Here is a 12285-nt window from a genome sequence, read left to right on the forward strand (position 1 = left end):
TTCACTATTTTAAAGTGTTTCATTTTGTGTCATATAAAAAAAATTTGAAAAAAAAAAATCGAAAAAGCTTGAGAAATACCAAAAAAGAGTCGTTTTTATTGTTTGTTTGTGTCTTAGGGTACCTTCCAACACAATGATGAAGATTTGGTTTTTAATTGCATGACTGTTAAAGAAAGTTACAAACATGTGTGGAAGTTTGATATACTCTTTGGTTAATACTTAGTTGTAGTTGTCATTTACGAATTCACATGTAATCACAAAGAAAAAAAAAAAAAATCAGTTTTTGTAACATGCTTGAAGGAAGTAACTCAAACTAACGCTACAACCCTGCGAGACTTGAACCTATTCTTTGTTTGGAGAGTCATTAATCTGTGATATTCTTTTTTTCTAAAGTTGTTGCATGATCTCATTAATTCTTTGCTTGGTTGCTACTTAGAATGCTTTTTCATCATTTTAGTTCCAAATACTAGAACTCATGCCTATTTCAGTCAAAGCATAAAATTGATTGCATAACAAATAACAAGATGATGTTGTTTAGTTACCACCTAAGCCAAGAAGCCTTATCCCTTGCATATGTATTGTAGGCTTAACCCCTTTGAACCTTATTTAGCCTATTTTCTTTGTTAGCTTGCATTATCCCTACCTAGCCTAGTATAGGAATATCCATACCCTTGTTCTTAAACAATAGTAAAGCATGACTTGTTGGGAATTCTTTTTGATCTATGATTTGCAGAAAAAACAACTGTGGGGGAAGAATTTGATCTTTTGAATCCAATGAAGTAGTGCGTATGTTTCGAAGAAAAGAAAAAGTAACAGAAAAAAAAAAGAAAAAAAAAGAAGAAGAAAAAACGTTGAAAAAAAATGTTGAGAAAAGAAAAAAAAAATAAAAAAAATAGGTTGAAAAAAAGGAAGAATGAGTTCATTAGTGTTGGTTGCTGAAGAAGGTTCCAAAAATGTGAATCTGACCCTAATCTCGCCTTTGTGTTTAATATTGAGTGCTACAATTAAAAGTTGAATTCTAAGTGTTGATTTCGTTACTTTGCTTACTATCACTTTAAGAACCTTTGTTTATCCTTAACCTTTCTTTGTTAGCAAATACCTTAGCCCCATTACAACCCTTAGACTTTTATGTTGATCGTTATGTATTTCAATATGCGGAGTTTGAAATTGGTACGAGCATTTGGAATCCCTGGTTCTTGCTTCTAAGTAGTGGCATTTCGTGCATGCGATCATATACATGTTTGTATTAATAATTCCAGAAAGTGCTTTCTTCGTTATAACATATGTGAGTGCTAGTCTACATGTTTACATCAATCTTCTCACATATACTTAGTTTAGGGAGTGTAGTCAGAAAATCTATGTGAAAATAGAGAATACATCTGGTGAGGAATTGAATGAATTCTCTAAGGCATGTTACTACTTTCAAATGTTGTTTTAATTGATTAAACGCGAGCTAGTAATTGATTCCCGCGGTTAAGTATAAGTTCAAGAGTAAGGATTACTAAAATCTATATAAGTAGTGATTTTTAACATGTCATGTTTCATTGGAAATCCTTGAGGCAATTGTTGGAAGGTTTAGGTTTTGTTTTATTTTCTTTGTTTTGCTCGGGGACTAGCAAAAGCTAAGTGTGGGGGAATTTGATAGGAGCATATTTATGTGACTTTGTTATCTTATTTCTTTGCATTTACTTTGTTAATTTCCATTTATTTTGGTAATCTATGTTATTTTCGTATTATTGTAGGTCCAGTTGGTAAAGATGATAATAAATAGTCAAATGGAGCAATTTGGAGCAGTTTTGGACTTGGATTAGATACCATGCGTGGATAGCATATGGGCTGGTCGTTTTTGGTGTTTAAATGGTGCTAGACATGTGCTAAAATCTGGAGAAATTAACGTTGGGGCTTGGAAGGCAAGGAATTACACAAGAAAGAGGAATCTTAATAGGAAAGGAACATTATCTTATCCTATCTTATCGTATCTTATTTTATCTTATCATCTTATCCAACATTATCTTGTCTTATGTCCAGCTGCAAGGTGGAATCCTAATCACCTTCCAATCCAACACTTTCTACCTGATTTTTAGAGTCCTAAAATAACTCAAAAACGCAAAAACCCTTTCCTCCTTAGATTCAGCCATTCCCCTATATATATATGAAATCCCTGCAGAGATTTAGAGTGTGCCATGCCTACCATTCATCCATTGAAGTTGTTTGCATTTTAAGAGTTCTTTCTGTCCTTATTTAGTTTTAATGTTTATTTTAGTTTACTTTTCAATTACGATGAACATGTGTAACTAAATTTCTTTTTAGCTAGAGGTGAATTCGAAGCCATGATCATATGTTTTACATCCAATTATTGTTTCATAAAACATGAATATAATTTACTTATCTGCTTTATAGATAACTTATTCTTGTATGATTATTAAGGGTGCACACTTAGTTTGCATGCAGGGATTTGATGCTAGAATATAAGGGAATTTCACCTAATCGTTATGAACTTATATTTGTAAGTAGTAAAAGTCACTAGTCATGATTGAGTTAAGTAAATTCTTGGCAGGAGTATCATGCTTTTCATAGTTACGAATGCTTTGTCAATGCTTATGATTTTTCACAGAACTTAATGATCTTCGAAATGTATCTCTATCATGCTTTTCATAATTAGGGAACTTGAGAAGAAAATTTGGTTGCGTCGCTGAGTCCAATTCAATGAACTTAGGAAAATCTGAGAGTTAATTAGTGTTCAGAATTAATTTGGGGCATTGTTATTCATGGTTTATAGGAAGAATAACTGGAAATCGATTTGTATGCATATGATTCATGTGTGAAGAAGAATCCTCTTGCTATCATTTCGCCCATATTTCATTCACAACTTTATTTACCTGCTACCCTTTACTTTTGTTTTAATTAAATTCGTCCAAAATCTCCCCCCTTATTGTTTTAATATTAGTTTAACTTAGTTTTTAGTTTATAAGTTTAGTTTGTGTTGATTAGTATCCCTTCTAATCCCCGGAATAGAACGATCCCTACTTACTTGTACTACGATTGCATAATTTATAGAGTTTAATTTGTGTGTTAGTTTCTACCACATCAGTTAGGTTGTTTATTTGTTCATTTTTTTTTTGCTAGTGATGGATGGTATGATTTTCAAACAACAACCGTACTTTTTACTATTCACACTATACCAATGATTTACAACTTTCAATCACTTTTCAAACACACAAATCAACTCACACACACAATCACTACTCAACATGACTGGCCACCCTTATAATGGGGGCACTATTGGGGCTTTTATGCAATTACATAAAGTTTTGATACTTTTGTGTATTTGCATTTTGATCCGAAAGTTTACGTTTTTACGTAAAGGCCCAAATCACTAAACCAAAATCACTAAAGGACAAATTGTTTTGCTCCTTTAATGAAGTTTTTGTATTTTTTGAGTTCTAGTTGTAATTACATGAAGTAGTGGACTTTTGTGTTTTTACAAAGTCACCTCAAAAGTGTGTATTTTGCAATATTGCCCAAAAGTTGAGGTTATTGCATTTTAGCCCAAATTAGTTCAGAACAAAATAGTTTTGTATCTTTAAATGAGAATTGGATTTTCATTTCATTTAGCTCCGTCTAAATCAATTCTATGGATACAAAAACCAAATGATAGGGTTGCATTCAAGTTTAATTAGTTAAAGCGTCAATTAATTAAAGAAAGGGTGATTATGAACCTAAGCCTACGATAATTGAGCTATGTGAAAGGTCGTCTCTCAAATTTGTTTGAACCATGGGAATGCGTAGATTAGATTTTGGTTGTAATTTGATATGATCAAATGTTGTAAAAGAGCATAAGCTCTTCTTTACTTTAAAGTAATTTGATTTGATCAAATGTTGTAATAGAGCATACAAATGTTGTAATAGAGCATAAGCTCTTCTTTACTTTAAAGTAATTTGATTTGATCAAATGTTGTAAAATAGCATAAGCCCTTGTTTACTTTGAAGTTCCTCGTTCTTGTTTTATTTGATATGCTTGAAATTGGAGTAGTACGGTCCAACACCCAATAAGAAAACAAGCATTAATGTGATTAAACGCGTATGTAAAATCAATCACCATCCCTAGACCAAGATCCAACACTAGGCTCGTGTTGGATTGAATCAAAGGTTCATAGTCATCCTAAGGCCCTAAGGCAACTATGTAGTCCATCTATGAATGCAAAGCTTATGTTAGTAGTACCATATACGCTTGCTTTAAAAATCGTTTTACAAGCATAGTGGGAGTATCATATGCTAGTAAAACAATCACATGGACCAATAGTTGTAATAGAACCAAAATTGTTTTAATGAGATTAAAATGCATGCTTATATGTGATGAGACCTACAAACCCTCAACCAAACCGTTATTAAGTTAACAAGCGTGAGAGTGCTTTGAACACTCTTTCGTGGCCTTCCACCGTTATAGACTCCGATCGTTTGTGACTCATACACCAACTTCACCGTATTATGGGGGAGTACAAAGAATGTGCTTACACTCAGGAGGAGTTCTATATGCATACATGATGTTGTGAAGGTAGGCAACAGGAATGCTCAACATCATATCATTGTGAGGTTTTTCTTGAACCCTTACCAGAGCTTGCATGGTGGGAATGACTTAACTAAGTGCAATGGAGCCAACATCGTATCGTTGTGAGGCATCATTCTCTAGAGGCCAAATAAGATGGGTACTTACATGAGATGCAAATGAGTAAGCGTACTCTTCATTATTATTGATGCTACCTAACATCATATCATTGTGAGGTGGGCTTGGTAATAGTGAGCCTCCCATACCTTACTAAAAGTTTCCTCCAAAACTCTCGAATTCCAATGAGGGATATGAAATTTTCCAAAAATAGTGGGCGGTGCTATTTGATTTAAAGAATAAAGACCCAGATCAAATAGCTTAAAATCTATCAATTTATATTTGTTATATATTTATTTACCGATATATTTGTAAATGCTATCCAAAACTTGACAAAGAAAAGCTGAAGGCTTTAGTTTCCGGACTTGGTAACAATCCCATAGATTGTCTTGAATGGATTGTATATGTACCTAAGTAGTCTCATCCTTACAATCTTCCTATTGATAATGTATCATTGGAAGAACATGTTAGATATGTCTATCATAAAGAGGACAATACAAACAACAAATGCATATTCTTTTGTTGTATGAACAAAGGAACTTGAGAAGATTACCACAAAGACATGAACACTTTTATGTGCCATGATTCTTCACTTACAAATTGTTGTATGAAGAAATGAGAGTTGCCTTGAACAACTCTTGAAAGTTTGTAATCATGTTTAGAACATAATGGTTGATTGACAAAAATAGTCCATCAACATGGACTTATGATGATTTTGAATCAATCAGTGTTGAAGTGTTAAACCATTTCAGGAGACGGAAACTAGGCAAGGAATCCACCTTTGAGTCCCTATCCAAATGGTTCACTAAATTTATAGTAAACTATATAGTGAACAATAATCGCACTCTCTCCAAATCGTTTGATGTGTATAACACAATTGAAATAAGTTTCAAGAGAGATAACGGGAGTTTAAGGGACCATTACTATTGTAGTCAATGGAGAGTCAAATGAAAAAGGTGAAATAACTCCAAGGGAACAAACTTTCTTTATGAAAGGATGGACATTGGTAGGGGTATTTGCAAGAAATATCTTGCAAGTATCAAGAACACACCTTTCGAAGGTGTTGTAAATTATTCTTGAATAGTTCAAAACAGTTGGTTCTTCTACTTGAATGCTTGATTCCGTATTAGTAACTATGCTTTACAATTGTTGTAAAAGTGTGGCTAATAAGAAGTAGAATATTAATGAGAGAAGAGAAAGCACTTCACATTCAAAACACGAATAAAATATAGATCTCTGCGAAAGCATATCAGTACGTACTTCCTCATATAAACTACCAAAGAAATTGGAAAAAGAAAGATTGTCTTTACATTCCAATTTGAATAAGGAATTTAATTCCGTCACTATAATTTTAAGAGATGGATGAATGTTTTGTTTGACAAAACATTGTTCTTTATTAATGAATGATTAGATTATTGTAATCTGATTGATTGACTCTATAGTATAGATGATGAGGTAGTGCTAATTGTTTAGAATATAACGATGCTTAAAACCCAAAAGGTTGCAAGGTAGTGACCATTCCCACTAAGTTGTGACACCTCTAAAACATAAATTACAGGTTGGTCATAGATGGATGCCTTGGATCATTAGATCTGGATCCAATACTTTCTTGTTAAAATTGTATGGAGACGAAATGCTCAAATCTTTATTCTTTTGAAAAGAAGAAAGAATCACAAAGTTGTTGAGGTTAATTCACTTAGATGTTAGTGACACTTGTCCACAACAAAATATTACTCATGTTGTATGACATTCGCTGAAAATCGCTCTCGGTTGGCTATCGTTTATTTTGAATAAACACGAGTCCGAATACTTTGCAAAAGGTTTCAAAGATTGCAAGAATGTAAGTTGATGAGTAAGACGTCTAAAGTATTTACCTCCTTAGATTTGATCCAAGGAAAAATAACACTTTAGAATAGTTTCCTTGAACGATATTAAGGGAAGTAGCATCATAAGATAATGGATTTGTCCATTGGGAGAAGAATGAACTCAAATAAGATGTAGTTCGTTGGATGATATCAATTACCCATATATAGGATATATACTTCTAAGACGATATGATTGTCAATTAGAAGATCTTCCAAAACTTTCATGGCTCCATAGGGCGTAGTTGGAAAGAAAGACAAGTCTTAATTGTGTTAAGATTTGGGGTTGTGTGCTAATAAGCAATATTTGTTTGAGAACAATCTTGTGGGATATCCTTAATTTAACCTTTGGATATCACTTCTATAAACCAACTAACAAATGTTATTTGTTGGGTAGTTCAATGTAATCCTACAATAGGATTTGCCTAAGATAGAGCAAATGAACGAGGGATAGAACTCAAAGAATAGGTTCTTTGAGAGACAAGATGATAATCAACAAATATAACAACTCAGTTCCTACACCACTAGCTCCAAGGTAGTCGAGAAGGATCTATAAATCGTCTCAGTTGAATGGTCTGAACTTTATGACTATGCCATAGAGTTACACCTCTTAATTTGAAAGAAATAACAATGAAAATCCTTATGACTACATTGAGTGTATATACGACATATACTCAAGGAAATGGTATAGTACATTGACCCAAAATAGCGAAACCTTCATAGTAATTGGTAGCTTAAGGTGACTACAATCAAAGAGATTGGTTGACTTGGAAGAAACCATCTTTGACGTAGTCTTGGTTTCTGTTAATTCGAAGATTGCCAGCTACAACTAAATTCAATGTTTGGACATAATATGGGTTTTCGAAACCATTATCAAGATAGTCTTGATAATATATGTGACAACCCGTCCCTAATTTTATGTTTTTATTAATTTTAAAAGCATGAGTTTACAAAAATGCCCTAGAGGCAAGGACTTTGACTTCCGTTGACCAGCGGTTTGAGAGATGTGGGACTTATTCTTTAAGTGTATCCTTATAGTACTTGTTGGTATGAACACATAGGCAAAAGCCGTTTGCGAGTCCGGATTATAATGGTATAGTTATAGACGTTTGAAAATGGTTATTTAAAGTTAGTTATAAATTATTTGAATTCCCACCTTGTGGGAAAGTTGCCCAATTAGATTTGTGTTAGTAAAAAGGACCAATTAGATAAAGGAGTGAGCGACCAATCAGAATGGGAGGAAAAAAGAGGGCAGCAACCAATCAGAGAAAGGGAGAGAAGCTCCCAACTTCTCTTCCCATGCACAACCCAAAACCACCTTCGCGACCTTCCATTTTCTAAGGCCGATTCTGGCCAACTCCGATGGAGTTTTTCAACGTCACCACCACCATCTTGAAGCTCTCATTCCCTTCTACGAAACCCAACCAAGAACCACCTTTATAAACCACCACATGTGGCAGGCGAAGCCACGAAATCCAACGTGTCAAAACCATGTCCGGCCACTTTTTTCAATTTTCCGGCCTAATCGGCAAAGCAATGGCCAATGCCACTACTTGGGCTTTGTAGGCCATAATTCTAGGAGCAAATCCCGATTGACCTTGACCCCGTTGGACCACCGTAGACAACGAATCGACACCGAGAAGCTTTAGGCACCCGTCGAATTTGTGGGCAAAATTGACCATCTTCCGTCGACTTTTGGACTTCGTGGCAGTACGAAAGTTGTTCCTCTCTTTGAGATCTTCATTTCTGTGAAATTTGAGAATTTTTAGAAATAGTGGAATTTTTCGGTGACCCGTGGTGGCCGGCCACCGCGCGCGGTGGCGGTATAGCGGCGCGTGGGCCGAGACTCCACTTGACCTTCCTAGACTAATTTTGAAGCCCTGATTCCACATTTGACATTCGTTTAGTGAAATTATGATGTTTAATATAGTTTCATAGTTGACCACCTACTTGGCTATTTGAGGATATTAGAAACTTACAGATTATAAATCTGACGTACGGATCTTCCCAAATTGGATTTGTAAGTTCATAAAATAAAACATTGACCGCCACTTGAATTAGCAATTGGCGGAGATCCAACCATTGAATCATAATGAAACTTCAGTATTATGTTATAGAACTTTAATGTGGATCTTTAGAAGCTTGGGATTGTAAATCCAAGATACGGATCTTCCGGATTGAGTTAGTAGGGTTGTGGACCCTACCATTAATCTTTGACCAAAGGTTGACTTTATGTCAATGGATCTCAAATCATTCTAGAACGTCCTTGGGATGTGTTTTGTGTAACTATGGTTCTATGGATAAGAGCTTTGCGACGTGACTGAATAATTGTTCTAGGTGAAGATCGTTCGTGATGTCTCAATATTCGTGCTTGGGAGTTGTAGCGCGGACCTAAGGTGAGTGGTCCTTTTCCCTTCTATCGTATATCTATATATATATATATATAAGACTGACATCTCCACAAATGTGTATAAATTGAATATTTCATATAATTTCTGTGAATGCTTTGGAGGACTAGTACGAACTACGAATGACTTGATCTCTGTTTAGGGTACGTAGGCAGTCTAACGAGATGTTAGATGTAGCCATATAATAAATGAGACTAAATAATTGAGACAATAGCCTTGTTTGGGGAATTGAACAATGTGAGGGACATGGGTGGAAAATGTGATATTTAACCTTATGATTTGGTGGTTAAATGTTGGTCATAAATCAATGCGTGAAGAATCTAGAAATTAAAGTAAGGAAACGTAAGTAATGATAATTAATTAAACTAGTGTCTAGTTGGGATTATCACCGATAATTATTCCCGAAAATAAATAGTTTGGAAGTGGGGCAGTTATAGATTATGCATTTCACGCCATGTTATATATATATATATATATATATTTGGAAACACTATGTTATGGTTGAGTATTAGATTGCATAATGGCATATCACATGTATATTATCTGCACATAATTATTGTGAATGCTTTGAAGTGCAATGGTGAACGTAGGACACACAGGTAAGTTCAGGTGAGTTTATGGTATTGGTTAAAATGATGGAGTTATGGCTTGACTACATTTATGTTTTAGGCAACTCCGATATTGTCGTACAAGTTGCAATAATAGGCAACTCCGACCTTGTCATACAGGTTGCCCATGAGTCGTACATGTTATATTAAATGCAGTTAGAGCTCATAAACCTGCACCTCGGTGTTAGTGCTCCCAACCGTGGCCAGGGCACAATCCTTCACGTGATGTTCACCTCCCGCACCTTACGCTCACCTTGGATCCAAGGTAGGTGCACAATCTTCTCGTACAGACCACAATAGGTGGTTCCGACTTGTAGGTGACTCGCGATTATTCACACAGTTTTCACATGATCGTAGCACTTGAGTGTATTTATTTACACGCAGTCCTGTCGTACAGACCACTTTAGGTGGTTCTGACTCGTGTGCAGGTATACTTATTGAGCTATTGGCTAGCATGTTATTGAGCTATTGGCTAGCATCTTATTGAGCTATTAGCTAGCATGTTGATGAGCTATTAGCTAGCTTGTTAGTGAGCTATTAGTTAGCATGTTGATGAGCTATTGGCTAGCATGTTGTTGAGCTATTGATTCAACCGTACAGGTCACGTGAGGTGACTCCGGCTAGCATGTGGATGAGCTATAGGCTAGAATGTTATTGAGCTATTGGCTAGCATGTTATTGAGCTATTAGCTAGTATGTTAACAAGCTATTGGCTAGCATGTTATTGAGCTATTTGCTAGCATGTTGATGAGCTATTGACTAGCATGTTATTGAGCTATTGGCTAGCATATTGATGAGCTATTGGCTAGCATGTTGATGAGCTATTGGCTAGATGTTACTAAGTTATAGCTAGCATGTTGATGAGTTGTTGATTCAGCCATACAGGTCACGTGAGGTGACTTCAGCTAACATGTTGATGAGCTATTGGGTAGCATGTTGTTGAGCTATTGATTCAGCCATACAAGTCACGTGAGGTGACTCCGGCTAGCATGTTAATGAGCTATTGGCTAGCAAGTTGATGAGCTATTAGCTAGTAGGTTAATGAGTTATTGATTCAGCCGTACAGGTCATGTGAAGTGACTCTGGCTAGCATGTTGATGAGCTATTGGTGGATCCGGCTGACATACCATTTCATATTGATTTATTTCACTTGGGTTACTTATTCTTGTTGAGATATTTGACACGGCATAGCTGTGAGACTGTTATTTTGGTTATGGTTTTAAGTTATAGTCACGCCTATTATTTTTTGGGAAATTATACATATGTTACGGCAAGGGGTTACTACCTTTGGTAATTGAAATTGGTTTGAAAAGTTTTGTTTCACTCACTCATATTTTCTATTTTTGCACCCCTCCAGGTTCTAACAACAAGTTCCATATCGACAAGGATTCATGGCACTTTTCAGTACAGATGTTTTCTTATGATGGTATAATTATGATCTTACCTTACTGTACTATACCTATGCTTTGTATCACACGTGAAATGGGTCCAGACCCACTCACCGTGCACTTGTGTACTTAAGCACTTTTAGATTTTAATTTATTCACATTTTATACACTATCACACTTTATGGCTTCGTCACCTTCCAGGTGTCGGCCAGCACAGCTCGATTCAGGGTCCTAGTGGACATTCCGGGTCGGGGTGTGTCAATATATGTCTAAGACTAGGAATCAAAATATGTGTAAGTTGTAGAGATCCATCCATCATGAATCTTACCAAGCTAGTGGGAGCTATAAGCGTCTTATGAGAGAAAGATCAAATCGTTTGATTTCTCATAAAGATGTAAATGAATCTTTTGTTTACTAGGTTTACAAAAGATTAGTGGGAGTTCTTCTTCATTAAAGTTATGAATTTAAACATTCTATAATGATAGAATGTATATGGGAGACATAGTCTATATACATGGGAAGGAAACCTATAATGATAAATTTCAAGATATAATTGGATTATCTCAATCCCTATTGATAGATGATAATAAACTTCAAATGAAAGGACAATTCCAATTAGACTGGGAAATTGCTCTTATAAAAGGGAATGTACCATTTTGACTCCCAAAAAAGCATAAGGCGTAAATAGAATCCTTTATGCATACGCAGAAAGGTGATTTGCGTATTTCATATTGTATGAACAACGTTGATATGAGTTGTACCAAGATGGATACAAGACAATATCAGTGCAAGCCCAGGATCAGAACCATGGCAACTGTCAAGTGAGTCCTTAAGTATTTAAGAAATACTAAATGATAGATTCCTCAAGAATAAGGAAGAATTAGAGTAATGCAATGGAAGCATAAATGTATTAGATTATGAATCTAATATTGTATCCATCATTGGATGTCTCTTCATTACGAATGAAGATATAATTGGATATCTCCTTATTATGACTAAAGATATATTTGGGTGGAAACATTATAAGTAATGACTTTAGTGTGTTCTATCATGCATGCAAAATATATTGCCATATAGAAACTTACAACAATGTTGTTTGGATGGGAAAGTTCATTTGTGAACTCTCTATTCGGTTCCAACCAGAAAGTGTCTCTATTACTCAGCCATTTTTGAAATGAATTCATAAGAGGTATCATCACTGATGACCAAGCTGATTGGCTTTAGTGCAAGCGGGAGATTGTTGGAAATATGCCCTAAAGCCAATCATATGATGATACTATACGGACATTTCATATGTCAAACTAATCTAGTTTAATGTAAAGGGCAAAGATTATTGTTTAAAGCCATCTCATATAAA

The sequence above is a fragment of a genome, unplaced genomic scaffold, assembly GCF_019419815.1.
Source record: "Pyrus x bretschneideri cultivar Hongxiangsu unplaced genomic scaffold, Pyrus_bretschneideri_v1 Contig37, whole genome shotgun sequence".
Lineage (NCBI taxonomy): Eukaryota > Viridiplantae > Streptophyta > Magnoliopsida > Rosales > Rosaceae > Pyrus > Pyrus x bretschneideri.